This window comes from Lepisma saccharinum, chromosome 18 (genome assembly GCF_977018435.1).
Source record: "Lepisma saccharinum chromosome 18, izLepSacc3.1, whole genome shotgun sequence".
NCBI lineage: Eukaryota > Metazoa > Arthropoda > Insecta > Zygentoma > Lepismatidae > Lepisma > Lepisma saccharinum.
Genome location: NC_139246.1, coordinates 63,030,831 through 63,050,365, shown reverse-complemented (window position 1 = coordinate 63,050,365; position 19,535 = coordinate 63,030,831). Strand labels below are relative to the sequence as shown.

General features: G+C 39.4%; 1 protein-coding gene across 1 annotated transcript in view; it reads right to left on the bottom strand.

Moving 5' to 3' along the window:
• The window catches only part of LOC146002607 (midasin), a 586,494-nt gene that overhangs the window by 234,331 nt on the left and 332,628 nt on the right, over window positions 1-19,535 (bottom strand). The window lies entirely within an intron of this gene.

Here is a 19,535-nt window from a genome sequence, read left to right as displayed (position 1 = left end):
TTATATAGCACACAAAGTGTAACACATGAGACGGATGAAAACAATTGCAAATAAACGCAAAAAAGGTATATTATAACGTGGCACACGCAGAAGCAGTACAGAGACGTTATAAACCTGAACAAAATAAACACACCTATATTCTGCACATTGAATATTTCTCTCCGTTCCGCGTTATATTATATCTTTAAATTATCGCCTTTTCTGTGACAATTTTCATAGAATTAATCTGAAGATCGAAACCGAAGATGACCGAGTTCAGTCTTAAATATCATTAATGTCTTCCATACTGTATTTTTCTTTTGCATTTTACGTTGCGTATTTATTTTCTAAATTAACCATCCCGATGAGGGTGATGAAATAGGTTAAGAAAAACCATCTATGCATTATCAGAGTTGCAATCTACGTAGTACTTTTGAGTACGTCACGAAGCAAAAATTGTGAAATACAGTATCTCTAGATAAATACGAACTAATTCATGACATTCCAAATTCAAACAGTGAAACTTTACTTAGATGCTTTTCGAAACTGTTTAGTATTTACCGGATGAGTCATTCCTGGGAAGTAATGGAATAAACCAGCGATGCACCGCAAAAAGAAAAAAAAAAAGCTCTCGCCCGTTAACTTTGGGAAACTCCTCTCCCACAACAGAGAGTTACAACTGTGAAACGAGACCTCTGAGCCGTACCAGTGGAAATAGTTCGTGGATCGCGATTATACGTTCAGACTAAAATTAGGCAGCTTCCCTCGACAATCTAAAACGCACCTCCGAAACACTCATCCCCTCTATCAACAACTCTCTCAAGACGAAGTGCATTTACTCAGAACAAAGCTTGCCTCTCCAATCTGTATTCTCCCCAAAAACCTTGCTTGGAGAGAAAATATTTGACACTTTTACCGGTTGGAGATATGCAAGCAACCACTGCTTACTTTGCTGCACGATTTTCCAAAAAGGAAAGCGAAATGACGAGTATTAACGTGCGTAATTGAGGGAAGGGGCGTTATCTTGTTGCTACAACCTTGAATATTATTCATCAGTTCGCTGCGAGGCCGTGAGCGTGCAGCAAAGAGATTATAATGAGATGAATGGTCTTTTTTTTTTTTTTTTAAAAAAAAAAACAACGGCAAGGGCCGTGAGAGCTACTCAAGCAGCCCGTATTATTACTAACAACCAATCAAAACCATCGTACCCATAGCTCTTACAATCAGAGAGATACAGTATTGTCGGCATATTCAGTACAAAGAAAAAATGTAAAATTTGAATATGACTAACTAACTAACTCTCTAGCCTTCTCAAACCGGAAGGTTTATGGCTGCAGCAACAGACAAGCTTTCCATCTGTCCCTATCCTGGGCAAGGTCAATTCAATCTTTTCCATCCTTACATATTTCCTTTAGGTCCATCTCAACGTTATTCCTCCACCTTCTTCTTGGCTTTTCTACAAGTCCCTTACCATCAGGTTCCCAACAAGAATCGTGTAAACTCTTTTTCCTCTCCCATTCGTGCCACATGGCCTGCCCAGCTAAGTCTTCTTGATTTAATTATTATTCTAATAATATCTGGACAGGAATACAAATTTTATAGTTCTACATTACGTAACCTTCTCCACTCACCAATCTCCTCATCCATTTTAGGCCCAAATATATTCCTAAGGATTTTATTTTCGAATAGTCTTAATATGATGAGAAAGTATTGTTAACAATGAGACACGTTACTATTTTACAGGTATCGACCGATTAGTTGTCGTCTCACCTTGCATACGACGAAAGCTAAGAATTACATTTGAGAGGAGTTACGTCAATGGAGTAATCCCTTGTCTCTTCTAATTTGTTCGAAGTTTAGAGCTTCTGCACAGATGCCAGGTATCACCCAACTAGAATTAATCTCTGAACAACTCAGTTTTCCTTTAGTTGTTGAGCCTCAGGCTCTGTCACCAGGGCAACCATCCATGGATCAAATTGTTTGAGCCTCGCGCATTCGGACTGCTAAAAATATTTTGCATTACTGCTGGTCCGAGGGGCTCCCCGTTATCGTAGTGGTAACGTGGTTGCCTTCTAATCAAGGGGTTCCGAGTTCGATACCCGGTGAAGGCACACAGTGGTTCGGATCCCAGTTTAAACTGTAGGCCAAGTCCCGATTAGCCTTACTGTGCATAAAATGGACTTAAAATACAAAGTCAATCAATCAATCAATCGAAGGCTCTAAGCACACTTCAACGATTATATTTCTCTGTTGACAAACCAGTTTAAGCAAAGGAAATCCGATACAGTCCTAAAATTTTATTAAGAGAACTAAACCACCAAAACCTGTTCCGTGAAGCAAACTAGGGAGATCATGATTTCAATAGGGATGCGAAAACAAATTAACCTATTAAGACGTAATTAAATTATAGCAGCCTACTCTTCATTTAACAATAATCTTGAAACCGTCTTGGACTGTGAAGTAAGTACGCGTATAGCCTTCAAGAACACACACGAACATGGAAAGTACACTGACAGGACTAAATTAACACATGGAAGTGCAGACTGGAAGAAATCAGGTCACGGGGGAATTCGGGTAGTTTGGTCTGCCTTCTTTGTTGGTGCCATACTCTAACAGCTGATGATAAACCAGTGAATGTAAGTTTCATTAGTTCAAACTTAAGCTTTTATAATGTATTTGTTGTAGTAATATTTCAAGTACAGTGATTTCTTTCTTCATATACAACATAAGTAAATACGATTACTGCAGGGGTCTGTCTGTACTGGCTGCATTTCTTGAAACAATGAAAGTTGGGTCAGTTCGGGTCTCTTTTAGGGGGGGGGGGTAAATTGGGTCATTCATTTTTTTTTTACTACCGAAGTAATTTCTTCATACTTTACGTCCTGCATATATTATTAGTATATCACTTGTCCTCGAGAACTGTACAGTAAGTGTTAGTTTTGACGTATGGTAAGAGGGTGGGTGGTCATCTTAGTATTTTAAGATTTTTACGAGTCCATTTTTAACACGAAATATTGTTTTAGATGAAAATATTTTATTAATACCTGGATATTTTTTTTCAATTAACTTCAATCCCAAGTGTCCCTACCTGCAGTGTTGCCAACATGAAAAAATAGTTACATTGAAAAGTGCGAAATAAATAATGTGTGAACTGCAATATGCATATACAGTTATTCTACGTTAAAAATGGAGGAAACACTGTAGTAAACAGGGAACTAGATCAGATTTCAGTGAAGAAGAAGAATCACTTTGTAACTTATGCTAAATGTGATACAGTGATGGAAGAGATCAGAAGAAAGATGACTAGATGCAATGTCAGGAATGTAGATTGTGGTAACACACAACGCTGCGTTAATGCCTTTGGACGAATACAGCTTTGGATGTGGAATATGTAAGTGCAAACAATAAAAAAGCTGTGAGACTCGATTTACTCCAGAACTGGTTCGGTAAAAAACCGTATCACTGGGGGTGTTCAACGTGTGTTGTAATAGGTCAGAAATAAATTAAAGTTCTGAATTTTATGTTGTTTAGATGCTTTAAAGTATATTTATTGTATAGCCTACATAGTTTGTGCGAGAAAATATAATTTTCCCCGAAATAAAAAAGGTTTTGAAAAAGTGACCGATTTCTCCCGGTCTACCCTACGTGCACATACACTGTCTCTCAAAATTGCTCATTTTACTATTCAAATCAGTGCGAAGTGATTCCCGAAAAATATATATCCCTTTCTCATTTATTCCTGAATTTCTCTTGCAGAGATCGTGGATGAACTGGATAATTTGCTTGGGCGATTGTAATTCATTCGCCACCATCTCTGCATTGAAACGATGAATAATGCAATTGCCGAAACTCATCCCACGCTTTAATTATCTTGATTTCTATTTAGGAACCGACTGCGTACATGCGGCAGGATTGGACCGCGGATGTATGAGATGTATGAGGTGTTCATATAGAGCTGATTACACTCATCACTGAACCGTGATGAAAACAAAAGGGAAAGGCGTCGCCAGAAATTTGGAATCCACGACTTTTGCGACACCGTCGTATGCGACACCAGCATTTCTGCCGTCATATGCGACACTGTATGGAAAATATATTCCATGACAGTTGCGACACCGTCATCTGCGACACAAAGTGTAAATAGTTTCCCGTCACACTTTATCCAGGCTTAGGACTGGCAGCATCATGGAAGCTGGTGTGTTTTAGAAAACCTTTATTAGTTTTACTTCACACTGGCATCATGGAAGCTGGGTGTTTAAAAGCTGGATGTATTTATCCTTTGTCGATGACGGATTTTTTTTAGATACCAGTATAGGAGCAGACTGCAATCCCTTGTCAATGTAGACATGTAGAATGCGTCGTTTCTCTTGTACTTGAACCAACATCTTACTATTTTCATTTTAATTTCTGAACGTACGCCATTCTCCTCAAGAAGCGCTTAAGATCCCTATGCATTTCACAGTCGGCAAACGCTCTTTGTATTCTCTCATCTAATGTAATGTACTGACGTCGTCTACGTTTCCCTTTAAGATTAAAGGCCCTCCTCTCACATAAGTAGTCGTTGTACACAGTTTCTAACCTTAAAAGTCTTCACTAATTGGTACACGTTAGGACTTGACTTTTCCGTCAATACATTAACTGTATGATTCCATCCATCGACTGCATTGTTAGTGCTGTGGCGCTGTTGGGAGCAGTTCCACATGGAAATGTCGAAAACAGAGTTGTTCATCCACTGTTCAACGAAATAATCCAAAAATTTTCTCAATATGTCGTGGTTTGGCGCATCTTCCATCACACACAGCCATCCATCATCGACGTCAGCCACACGGAGGTAAGCCAGAGCTGTACACATTCTTATACACAGCCGCACGTCTGGATCTATTTTGTAATCGTTTGTCAGTCCCAACTCCTGCACCTTTCGCCACAAACATTGGTTAAAGTCATAATTACAACCACTGATCTGAGTCTCGGGAAATACTTTCTTCAGAGACGCTATTGTTGCTGCACGTACGCAAATGTCGCTTATTCTGGTAAACAAATTAGAAATCTTAGGGGAAAATCCAAGCAGTGTCTCTTATGACGGAACTCCAGAAATTTGTAGTGGGGTGGGGAGGGTTAAGCTGTGCATATAAAACTGACTACAGAAATAACAATAATGAAATAATAATTATAAACTAATAATAAACTACTTTTTTGCTCATTATGTCCTTGTGGAGAGACTTCAACTTGTTACACCTAATGAATGATACTTTTACACACCTCGATTCGCAAAAATCTTTGATCATTTAAAGTCCGCCCGACCAAAGAATGAACTTCAGAAAACCCAAACTTTTCGCCACTAGTTGTTTGAAGGGGGGAACATCGGTGTTGCTACACGCCTGATTTTTGGCCAGTCGTACATACCTTTTCCTTCAACAAGAAGCCTCAATCCGAGACCTATTCGTTTATTGCGTAGCGGCAAGCATCAGGGTTCGCCGTGCTTGTCTTTGTTGAGGGTGTCAGCTAGAATACCACGAGAATTTCCCTGAACGACGGCAACTGGACCAAGCCGATTGGTTCAGCGGTTCATGTGACCTCCATGGAAAAGACAAAAATAGAATTTTGAAGTTTTATTATTTCTCCGAACAGGCTTTAGGGAGAAAATTTAATAATGAGGTCTACATTCTGTAATCATTCACATAAAAATCTCGTTTTGGGATTTTGAAAAGTCATGGAACCATTTGAGGTAGAGTATGAAGCATTACTTCTGAACCTCTCTCCTGATTCCTGCATTTTACACTCTTCTTGTTCGATTATTCTGTTGGAAAAACTCTACATACTAATTAACTGATGTTTAGTTGCTCTACATTTAGAACATTTATAATTGAGCTAGAAACATCGTAATGAACCCTACGCGGCTTAGGAATTATTTCTAAAATCAAAATTGGAATGTCAACAGTAAATGTTCTGCAACGAACTACAATCCACAAGAATTCCTGCAAAGGGTTATAAAATACCTGCGCAAAGGTAAAGCTCCAACTAAAGTAAAAACACAGGGAACAACCTACACATTACAATGGCACATTATTGGAGAAAAATAGGACTATAATGACAATAACCACTTCCACCTACAAAGTCTAATATCTGGTACAAAACTTAAGAATCAGCAACCTCTCCCTCGAACGGTCGTAGCCGTAAGCATACGTATAACTCGAACATGACGTACCAACAACCTGAAAACTATTATTAGTTTTCAACTGTAATTCATGACATTTTATCACATAGTATGAACAAAAAGGCGTACCATGTTGCTAATTTCAAGACTGACAAAAGCACTCAAATTTAGCTCTCAGGATTTTTATTGAAAGTAGCTTAAAAAAACAGGCTTGATGTAAAAAAAAACTGAGACATCTCCAATGTGTTAATTGTCCTTTTCTCTGTGAAGTATTTTAACTTAATTTGCCTTTGGAATAAACAAATACATTCCACAAATAAATATTTGCAGAAAACAGATGAAACTACAGCAAATTCGATTACATAGCAAATCTGACCCATGCTGGCCCCGTTGGCGTTGGACACACTGCCATGAACCTAATGAGTTACCAAAGTCACTTGAAATTATAAAGTAAAAACAAAAACGAGAGAAAAAAAAGGTGATTCTTACGTGTGCGGCTGTAATAATATGACGACCGTGGATGCGTATGGGTGATGTCATGCTGATAGAATTAAATACTGTGAATTCTATGAACAGAATGAAATACCATGAATACACAGAGCAGAGGATCGCGCCCTTTCCAGAAAGCATGATGCTTGAAAAGCGCTCATGACAAGATGCCTGCAGACGGGGCAATTTTCAGAGGTAATCAGGTGCTCCCCGACTTCTCTCAAAACTTTTCCTTTACATCTTGCTCAGTTGCGAGGCTTGGCAGATGGTTGTGATGGATTATAAGCTCCCCGAACTCCGAACAGCGGTTTGCCTCCTGCGGTTGTACGTCTCAGTAATTGCGAGCATTTGCGTCATGAGCATCAGCAGCAGATATACATCGGAAACTCCCAGAACACGGTATGAACACCTCCTGCCTTCCATTTCTCTTACACAAATACCACGTATTACTTCTTCGTGCACCGATCGGGTGAACAATAACAGGGGAGCAGGTAAAAGCTATCCATTGTTATTGACTCATTCATAACGCAGACAAAAATATTTTTAAAATTTCACGATAAGGGCAAAAAGACAATAACATTTGATTGATTGAATTAAAATTGTTTGGTGCGTCGGCACGTATGACATTTTGCACCTTTTAATATTTCCCCTTATCTAAAATTCTTACTTAAAAATTTAAAACAAGGAGTGTAAAAGATCCCTTGAGAGAACTTAAAGAGTGCAAGGTTGTAAAAGGACATGTACAAGACAAGAACAACACACTAAAAAGCAGCCCAAGAATTAACTAAAAACTTCTGCACAGAAAACGGAAGAGTCCAGCTCTTCTAAAAAAGGTAACAACATTTCAAAACAGAGATCTGATATCTGATTTCACTAAGAATAGATAGAAACCGTAAATATTTGTTGCTTCATATATTATATCGCGCACATACGTATATATAATCACGCTGTACTGACATGATCATAATGTTGACTATACGAAATACTAATTTAAATTAAAAATAACATCACGTCAAACTATCCAGAAATGGCATTCAAGACATGCGCTAAAATATATGTTGTCTGGTTAATAAAGTCGCTTATTTGTACATTTAGGCTAATCACGAGGAAGGCGTGAGGAGGCAATGGAAAGGATAGGACAAATAAGTGAAGAAAATCCATTGCCCGAAAGGAGCATCCCATCATTGCCTGGTGTGGCTGAGGGAAACAAGGAGGAAAAAATTCAGTCAGGTTGCTGCATGTATGAACCATGACATTTGCTTCTTTTATCGGACAATGTGCCACAACATTTAGTATACTATGGACAGACTGTTTAACCAAGTAAAAACACAATCCAAGAGCTATATCTCATTTTATTTGTCCGTAATTATCCACAGCGTAATCTTTTTAATATTAATTTACGTGACACACAAGAATTAAGAACAATGGCGTGGATCTGTGGCCTTCACTCTATATGATTAGTTTCTTACTCTCGAAAATATACTCTCCACCGTGTTCGGAATTTACGGGCACTTCTCAATGGTAATCAAACATTCGCAGACACAATCCATTAATACTTATATAGGGTCGGTGAGAAGTAATAGCTGTACATGCACATTATGGAATACGATTACATATGTGCTACGAATTTTACAATATAATGATGTTTGGTTCGTAGGTCCGTATTTTCTTCATGACGCCATGAATGGCGAACGCTATCTGACAATGTTGCAAGGGTATGTTTGGCCCATGGTATCTCGCAGGTAAGCTTGGGCAAGCCGCCACACTTTGCCCTTACCGTACGGGCCTGGTTGGACCACATATTTCTGGGATGTTGACTGGGACGACGAAGCCCTCACGAATGGCCTACCAGAAGTCCAGACCTTGTTTTCCAGTGGAGCTGGGCAAAGGAGGAAGTGTACAAGACAAAACTCTGCACTGTGCAACAACTGGAGGCACAGATTCGGGATGTTTTCACAAACGTCCCGAATGAATTCCCACAGAAGGCCATGGATTCCATCCCCGTTCGTTGGAGGAAGCTGGTGGATGCCGCTGGTGCCTACATTGAAATTTGAGCTGGCACATGTAATCCTATTCCATACTGTATATGTACAGAAAATTACACCGACATTCCTTAAATATTACAAAAACCACAGCAAATTTTCAATGCCTCGTTACTTTTCACCCACCCTGTGCACAGGAAAACTTCCACTGCGGGCATTCTATACGAAAACAGACTTCGGAAATATTGGGAAAATATTCGGTGCATTTTTCCATATCGTGATAAATAATTCCGTTACGAACTCGAAGCGTTCCTTGAGACATGATCCACGAGTGTCGAGATGCTCTCACACGTTCTTCATCACTTTTCCCCGTTCCCACAAACCAAGGAGAAAGACTGCATTTCACCCTTTCCGCCCGGCGGAGCCCGAAGCTTTGTCGTTCTCCTGTCTCAGCAAAACGCAGAAACATTACCTCAGGGATTCAGTGACAAATTATGATGCAAAATGGATGGCGCGGTTAAACACGACCACCATTCACGGCGCTGATTTATTCAAAGAAGGGAAGCAAACACCAGGGGCTACGTAAACTCCGCGCGTACATGGCAGCCTTAACAATGGGTGGCAAACACCATGTTGTAGGAACAGAACCAAGCATGGGTGTGTGTGTGTGTGTGTGTGTGTATGAAGACAACAAAAGGCTGCCCCCACGCAACAGGATCAATAGCTACCGCATACGTAACAATTACATCTACGCACGCATACCGTTTGTTCTTGCACCATTCACTCTGCTTGTGCTTCCCAGGCAGCACGGTAAAAGTACCCGAATTAACACGAAATAAAGAGGGTATGCGAAAGTCATGTAGAAATCAAGTGAAGTTAAATTATAGATGGAACTAGCATTAAAGTCGAATAAGCATTCGCAATAAGATATAAGAAGAGAAACTGATTTCTCTCGAGGCTGATTAATATTTTCGTCTCGCTCTAGCTACGGTTTTGCATTTTTGCTTTAAGTCCACTTTATGCACAGATAGGTTAATCGGGACTGAGCCTACAGTTGAAAGTGGGATCAGAACCACTGAGCCTACACCGGGAATCGTACCAGGGTGACCTGGTTATAAGGCGACCACTCTAGCTATACTCTGTCGCGGTGGCAGAGACGAGGGGGGGGGGGGGGGTCGAGTGAGCAGAGCGAAGCAGTACACGCTGCTGCGAAGGCTGGTAACTGCAGTCGTTTCGCCCATTCAATTCCATTCCCTCTCACGTGTTCATTGGTGGAGCTGTCTCGCGTCACTACTTACGGAAAGATTTGTTTTCGTTTGTCTGCTTCAGAGATGTCCGGGACAAAGTATACGTGTACTTATCACCGCGTGTAAGAGTTACACCTCATGAGGCGGAAATCCAAGATGGCGTTGTGTGTCCACTTTATGCACAGTAAGGCTGGACCTACAGTTGAAAGTGGGGTCCAAACCAGCATGTGCCTCCACCGGGTATCGAACCCGGGACTCCTTGATTACAAGACGGCGGGGATACCACTACGTAATGTGGCCTCGGCGCCCGGTAGTAAGCATGCAAGCCTAACCAACAATTATACAGTTCTTAGCGTAATATGCTTCGGATTTATACCTGAAAATGAACTTTGTAGACGTACTGCCTGTCATTCGTCGCACTAGACTAAAATTTAAATTGCTCAACCCAACACATTACATTCCTGTAGGAAACCTCATAACAGGTACAAAGAAGCATCACGGTGGAAACGAACACCGAGACCGCCAGTAAAACAACTCATGGCAAAACATGCGCTTCCCTAGAGAACAGTGCCCGTACTTTACCAAGAAATCAGACTGGGCATTACAACCGTCAGAATGTTGTTGCGTACGATTACAGCCCCTTCACGGTCAAGTGTCCGACTGCGGGGAAACTAAACTTGTTTGCATACAGGGACCGCAATCTCTCGTCACCGACTTCCGACGCGGGCCACCGGAACTCATTCTGACCTACACTCCGGGTAATTAACAAGCCATCCTGACTGCACATGTTCGCATCTCCCTCGAGGACACAAGCATTTCAATCACTCCTCTAGAAATTAATTACGGCGGGAGTGAAACTCTGCAAAGAGCATATTCTTCGGTCCTAGGCAGGCGATCATTTTTTCTAGATTCCATGCACTGTGAATTTGCTAAAGTGCAAATCACGTTTGACAGTTTGACCATCTATTTGTGTACCGGCAGCGTTACTTTGCATATCAAGTAGCTGTAAATTCAATTTCAGCTGCCAAAGCACACGTCAATTTTACTATGAGAAAAATATATTTCTAGAGTATTTGAAAATAAGATCCTTAGGAAAATATTTGGTCCTAAAAGGAATGAAGAGACAGGTGAGTTGAGAAGGTTACATAATTTAGAACTACATAATTTGTATTCATGTCCAGATATTATTAGAATGATTAAATCAAGAAGACTAAGGTGGGCAGGCCATGTGGCACGAATGAGAGAGGAAAGAAGAGTTTACAGGATTCTTGTTGGGAAACCTGATGGTAAGAGTCCAGTAGGTAGACCAAGACGAAGATGCAGGGATAATGTTGAGATGGACCCAAAGGAAATTCAGAGAGATGGAAAAGTATATAGATCTTGCTCAGGATAGGGACAGATGGAAGGCATGTGTTACTGCAGCCATGAACCTTCGGGTTTAAGAAGGCTAGAGAGTGAGTTAGTTAGTTTAGTCAAAATGAAATCTCAGGACTAGACATACCTGAAGAATTTGAAGAGATTTTTCAGCTGAACCAAAAAACAAGAATGTCGACCTCCACAAAAGCTGAGCTCGATATTCTTAATATTGAAATTCTTCAAGAACAAAAAAAAAAGTGACATGTCCGAGAAACAGGGACTGGGGGAAAATTTCAGCTAAAATGCTTTTCAGTCAAGATGGCCAATTTCTTTGCATATGGTGTGCAACTTTTAGCGCTATGAGTAGTATTTGCTGCCATATTGTATCTAAAAAGAAGTGGAAGCCCTATGAACAACTTTCAAGATATCGATGCCGCAAACATGGGAAAATGGAAACGCGGCCACTAAAACAAACCACAGTCACAGCATCAATTTACTCATGGTTTTTCATTCCAATCAAACAGAATTTGAAACCACAACGCATTATCTGCCGCATAGCTACAGGGGTATTGATATTGAAAGGGAAATGAGGACCACGACATTATCGATACAACGAAAGCTAATGACTGTGACAAATAAAACCGTGCACGAAACTACATCTCCTCTTCACCCAGACAAAGCTTGCAGCCCATTCCTCCGTTAATTATACGCAGCATTGACGTTTTCGTATCCATTGTTACGGTGACCAGTAAAATTTCCGTATCTTTTATACGGCCACTTGTTCGTACAAATACACGCGATAACAAAAGTTCTAATGTAAAGTCAACCAATATATACACACATACTTTCACAAGTTATTGAAAATAGAAAATGAAAACTTAAAGCGAAACCTAGAGATTTTCCACGACCTTGTGTCAAAACCTGCTAGTCAACATACGGGGAAGTTCACAAGAGACGCGTGTAACTTACGTCAGCAAAATGATCGCTATATATGTTCCATAAAAAAAAAAAAAAAAAAAAAATCCGAATGGATTGAAAATTAGATATATTTATTGATGAGATTTTTACTAGATCGAAAATGAAAAAAAAAAAATTCAAAGCAAATGGCTGGTTGATTACGACACACACAAACTGACAACGGGTTGTCTCTGGAAGTAGCTTTGATTCACAATGGTACAGCCAACGGCAAAGAAAATAGTAGGTTGATGATGTCCTCTGCTTATTGACGTTTTTATTTCAATTAATGATCATCACATTTGGAAACAGATTGAATGAAAATTGTGATGGACAATTTGCCTACTATTAATTTTGGCGCTGTGTACTAACTCGTTTTATTTTTATCCGAGCAAACGGTATTACTCATTCTTTAAGGTACGTCACCCAACCTGGCAATGACATTCTCTTACCACAATTGCGCGATTAATCATTCCTACAACATTGCATTAAATTTGTTTTTTGTTTGCATTCTTAATTAGTGTCGTTTTTCTGCAACTTCATATTAATCCCGACGAACTTTAACTCCTTTGTTTCTTGGGTCCCTGGGAGTCAAACTCTCGTCCACATTTGAACGCTCCCCGTATTTAGCAGTAATAGAGTTGCATCTCATATGTAGTTGTTACACAAGAGAATGGAAACACATTCCAGTTTTATAGCTCACTAATGGGCTTTTAAATACGGAGGTTAAATCCATTCAAATAATACCGTTGGTGAAACACGCAGTATAAGCAGTATAACTTACGTATTACGTACATACTGTACTGAACGCTATGATCTGTATCGGAGCGAACGCGACGCCCGCAATAAACCTCCAGGGAACGAGGGAATAAGAGCCAGGTTTATTTCTTCCGCACAATGAGGAGCTGGCCACTTGGCATCCGACGGTGCACCAGTCACGATGCTGTCTCTTCATAAACAAGGCTCTCCAATACAACGGTATGTTCCGCACATAATCACGCACAGAACAAAGGGCCGTCAATTTCAACGTTGGCTTAAATTGCACAAAGAGGAAAAATGTCATCTCTAAGAAAAAATAGATATACTCTTTCGATTGTGGCTCAGTCAATGTTTTCCGGAGAGAGTACGGACTGTTTAACTACAACGATTTTCTTGGAGTAATGTTAAGCACGTAAGAAAAAATAAAAACAGTAATATGAAGGGTCAAAAGAAAGAAAAAATACAAAGATTCTGAGATATCAACAGCTTAGAAATGAGATTAATAGAGAATCGCCGAAGCGAAAGGAACTGCGAATAGAAATACCTGCTTCACGTACGATATTTCTAAATATATTGGATTAACATTTAATTTTCATTTCTGTTCAACTTTTACTTATGAATGATTTGAGTTTATTCATCACAGTACATTATCATGAATTACATAACCCAAACTAAATGTAACGTAACTCCGAATCTCATTGGCATTCCATTTTCAAAATTTGTATAGTTATTGAATGATAATGTTCACATGGCATGTTTTTTTGGGGGAAAATTAAACGACAAGTTTTTGAGAAAATGACTACCAAAATTTTGATTACGCCACCTTCACAAATTTTCCCTCCAACATAGGTATGTAACATCTCGCATGAAAAAGCCCTTCATGACCTTTACAAGGGGGTCCGAATCACTTCTATACGTGCACGGCTTGCGGAGATATTGCAATTTCAAGTTAACAAGGTGGTGAAAAGAAAAGTCGAAATCGCACATTTCTCTTTGGGAAAACTTTTGGATGTTTTTTTAAAAAAAATACAACAAAGATGTGCAAACGGTATGCAGGATATATAAGTTTACAGGAGCTTGCGATGGTAGCAGGCGGCTTCTGTTTTAATTTCCCCAGTCGAGACTGCCACGTTGGAGCGCCTCATTCGAATTCATCGCGAGTCTCTTCAAACGAACGGTAATTAATGAGTGTGCAAGTGCCAGGGGCGACGTTTACATGGTGACGGCTAATGGACTACGTACGCTGTAAGGCAATAGAAAGCAGGATAGCCCCCCCTTTTTTTTTTCTATTTTCAAATGTCATCGCTACATTCCAGATACAGCGTCACCTCTTTTGTAACTTCGAATATGGCATAAAAAGGGAGGGAAATTAGGTGGGTTAAAGTAATGGAATCTGAAACATACCACACGCGACCAATCCATTTCACTTACGTACAGTACAGGACACTGCTGGATTGTAACAATCCCATAACAACTCAACGGGGATCATTACAACCCAGAAGTGTCTGTGACTGTACATAGGAATGTAACACTCAAAATCTAAAATATAAAATGCGCATTACTCCTCTATGGCAGAGAGTCAGGTTTTAGAAACAAACTTTGATAGGTATATATCTGCAAAATAATTCCAATTCACGTGTCCATTATTGGTAAATAGTTCTCGAAATAATTACATTCTCAGGGCTGATTCCCTTGACTATAGATTCGTTCGGAAGCTTGGTTGCACGAATACATTGGTTGTCGATTTATAAGATCGAGCTCAACGAAAGTTTTAGTTGCAGCAATTCGTACAGAAATTTAAGACTTAAATTGGCCATTTTACAAAACAGTCCTTCAATATGGCCAAGGTATTATATGTGATGTTCTCAATGAGTACTACAGTCTTTACACAAAAATGTCCACATTTTCAGCATGTGCACATTCATTGTGCCACCAGTTCCCACAGGGAGTACAGTCATGGAAAATAGTTCTTGGGCCACGAGACCTACGATATCGTAACATCTTAAAGCCTGTTGTCTATGCAACCCAAATAACAAAATTGTCGCTTGGGTTTGCCTGGCGGACCTGGACTCTCGGGAATGATTGAGTATTGACAGCAGCGTGAGTCATACCCCCAGGCCCAGCCATAACAAATAACAGCTGGGTGCCGTGAGACCACCAGAAAAAGTTTCAGGAATTGGTTTCTTAACAACAGCTATTCGTAAGAAAATGTTCTCTTTACTGATATTAGAGTCATTGTCAAGAAAGTTCACTGAAATGGTGGTTTTCGTCGAATCATCATCGTGCAACACACATTCTGTCAACCCAGAAGTCCTTGAAAAAGATTGGAGTTAAAAACAACTACTTGACAAATGATAAGACGAATCGATATCCATTAGTCCCAACTTAGAATTGTGTGTAAGACATGGATCATCATGTCCTATCATCCATTTCATAACTTTATTAATCATCCTCATCGCTTTTGTTGACGCCAAGTGCTAGAAAAGCAATATAAAATAAGCAAAATTAAGAAATTAATAAATGACATTTTCAGCGATTTCACGCAGCGACTCAGTTGCATGTAGACAAAGTTTCATTAATCGGGAACCAAGGGCCCCCTCGTTGTGCTTCATTGTCATTTTCCCTCCACTTTGCCTGCCGCGATTAACCTGATGTTGATTAATGCACAATCCACAAAGTGCACCAAAGCGGCGCATATTATGAATAGGTAAACTATGTGATATTATGCAAATTTACAATTTAGTAATAAAATGTGAATTTTGGGGGCTTCAGTTAAGTGGCTGCACATCGATTACGTAATCGCGATATCATCAAATTGTACGAAGCGTGTCTACACCTACGTAAATTGTCAGTCCCCGTCATAGCGTGCCCAGACCTTCTGATTAGAGGGGGATAGCCTTGATTATATTTCAGGCCGGAAAAGAATAACGTAATTTCATCTCACTTGTTTAAATTTTATTGCATTGATGGGTGTGTTTATATATACACTCCTCCCCCCGCCCCACACACACATATAAATACACACACACATATATATATATATATATATATATATATATATATATATATATATATATATATATATATACAACACACACACACACACACACACACATATATATACATATATACCAACAGTAAAAATCATATAAATTGTCTCTCAAATCTGCGCGTTCCTTTTCCTCCCAACAATTGTTCATGCACTTAAGAGAAAACCTTTTAGCAGCAGTACTTCTCTCCTCGGTAATATAAAATGCATTACAGAAAACAAATTGCGAGCAAAGCGACCAATAAATTTTCAGATCCAAATTTTTGCAAAATGAAAACAATGTCGATTTAATATGGGAAACAAATTCATGAAGCGCCATATTATTCTCTTTTACAATTTTTTCATTTAGATCGTTTGGCGTCCAGGGTTAACTCCCGTCGACCCCTAGCTACAGCTCTGAACTTGACTAGACTGCAAGAAAGCAGACATTGCGAGCGAAGCGAGCAAGAACATTTAACAAAAGGTATTTATATTTGTATAAAATTTGAAATCAAGGGGGCAATTGCAGTTCTGTCTCCCCCCCCCCCCCCAGGTGCTCTTGGCAGTCTGGAAGAAATAATGCAAGAAAGACGTGAAAACAAAATCCATCGTGAGTATCCTTTTGTCCTGCTACTCTTGCTTTCCTTTACTTCCATGTTTGCCCCTAAAATTGATTTCCGTTCAAGGTTGTGGGGGGCTGTGGTTTCGCCACTGCACCCCCTTCCCCCGTAGTTGCCTTTAGTGTTGCCCACGAGACGAGACTTTGGCCTGTCTCGTCTCGTGGAAATGCTGTGAAATGCTGGCTCGTCTCGAAAATATTCGTTTGTCTCGGGACACATGATCAATCTCGTCTCGTCTCGAATTTTTAAAAGCCTGTCCCATCTCGTCCCGTGGGCAACACTAGTTGCCTTGAACTTTCATCGGCTTCAAAATACTTAATTTTCTTTAAGAGTATAATATAGTTTAATAACGGCGATAGGATTCATCTATCCTAAATTTCTAGGTGAAAATATAATAATATAGGGGCATAGATGTCTGAAAGGGAGGCAAGGATTGCCACATCTTCCCCTTAGGAAACGAATGTCAACCAAAAAGTACGTTTTCACATGTATAATTTGATTTCAGTCATAATAATTTACATTAATTATTATAATGAGGATGCAGGAATGCGATAATGCAACACTATTATTGGGGTAATATGCCCCATGGAAAAATACCTTGCTTGTCTCTTCGTGGAAAAAATCTGCAGACGTCCATGATTAGGGGTGCATTTGCCCTCCCCCTGGCCCCATGGGCGCACGCCTATGATCCCCGTGGTGGAATATGTAGCGCAAAGCCAGGGCTTTAAGATCAAATTTGATTTGTTATTGTTTTTATTAGTAATTACCTCAGTTTTCTTCCTCTGAAGTTAAATTATTCATGACGACGATTTATGATTACATTAAAGACATGAATGAACATACACAATGAATACATTTTGGTCGGAACTCGAACTCGGAACCTTGTTCGGCAAGAAATAAAAATATCCATAAGGCATGAGTGTTTCATTGGAGATGTTCCTCTACTTCCGTCATTTTATCACTAATATATTTCTTTAATATACAATAATAAGTCACAACTACCTAAAAATAAATATTATTTTGCATTTTCACATGCATATGTTTTTTTACGGTTAGAGTGTGAACTGGCACCTGTTTATTTAGATTGTTCATTATGTTTCGTGTGTAGTTAAAGATAGGAAATATGCTTGAGGAACGATTAGGGCTATAAGAATTCCGTCCGTGACGGAGTGGTTAGCACAGTGCGCTACGATGTCTGATGTCATGGGTTCGAATCCCGTCGTGTGTATGGGTGTTCTTTGTGAGTGCTCATTTATCAATTTGATCATATCACTCATCCTCGTCGTCGCGATTAGCAAGAGGTGAAAGAAAAACGACGCTAAATAAGAAAATAAAAAGACTTATAAGAATCAATCTTATTTCCGGACATGTCCTACATTGTATAGTTGTGTCTGGCCTCCGGAAGGAATTTGAAAGAAATCTCAAATGTCTTATACGTATTTTGACCATCACGTAACTTCAAATTAGATGGAGAAACAGAAAAACTGAGGGAAGTCTAAGATAACGTGGTTCCTTGGAGAAGTATGCTTAAATCAAAGAGTGTGCATGGTTGCTACTGGACGTACGGAAAAACAATTACAATCCCAGGCTCAGAAATTACTTCACGATTTTCTAGATCCGAAAAAGTCCGGATATATGTACAAAAATGTTTACTTTGTGAAGTTTTATCGATATAAGTGTCGGTAATTTGTTCGAAGTAACAAGTAATTTTTCTCGTTATTGGAGAAATAAGGCACACAATTCTGTTTTTTCCCAGTGTATAGTAGTTTTTTTTACATATTAATAAACAAGAACTTCCAGACTTTGTTTACGAAATTGTGAATTTTTTCCTTCCAGAATTCATGGATTGTTTTCTCTTCCTGGCCCCACATCGACGAACAACGTTCTGTCTTACATACACAAGTTGAAATCACATACAGCCGTGCTATTAATTAGCAGTTAAGGAATTTTGAACTCAACCGTTCACTTCAACATTAATTTTTCAGCTGAAGATGTGTCATATTCTCGTTATATGCTAAGATGTCCTAGTAACCTATTATAGTTACTGCAAATACGATCGTGTTCAACATTTTGAGACAATTTGTCCTACTTTCCGCTGAAGAGTGATCTGATAGCCCTATGAGTGATGAGAACTGTTTTTACTCAATTTCTGATATAATTTATTCCAGCATTTCCTTCAACTTCTATTACCTTGTTATTACCTCCAATGCTTACACAACTTTTCCTTCGTGCTCGACCATTGGGTTCAGAAATGTTTAAAACACCCCCATCTCCCGCGTGTAAATAGCAGGCAACAACACTCTGGAAGATCATAATGTATACAACTTGTATACTACATATTTTACGAAAATATTAGAATGTTAGCTTGATATAACTGTGGATTGGAACGAACGAAATAAAATACCTGTTTTATACGCACACTAGAACGAGCGCAGGCCTGCTGTGAGTCACTCTGGCAGTGAAGGTCACTGATCGAAGCAATTGGTGCTTGCTTACTACAAGCAGGCGCCTTATCTTTCCTCAACGAAACACGGAAATCTTAGTTACATTCTTTCGCCAGACTAATGGTGAACATTTACAGGAACGTAAGGAGTAGTATCGTATTCTATTGGAATTAGATTTCGTGGTGTTTAAAAGATATCATAACAATATGTAAATCTCTTTTGTGACCTACACTGAACTTATTTTAAAGTTTCATTGACATGTGAAAGCGGAAATTTAGAGATCCTTCTTCCTTACGATTTCTAAACAACCGAAGAGTGTGGTGAACGTGAAACTACTTATTGTTCGCATCAACGATATGCATTATACAAATGGTCCTTATTCAAAAACCCTATTACATCACAGGAAGTGATATTTAAAACAATTCTACCACGTATCCAACGTAACCAATATTCAGATTGCTTCCAAGCTTCTGTTTGGGTTATTTTGTGTCGCATTTTTACCTCTTGCGATAACGCGACGACG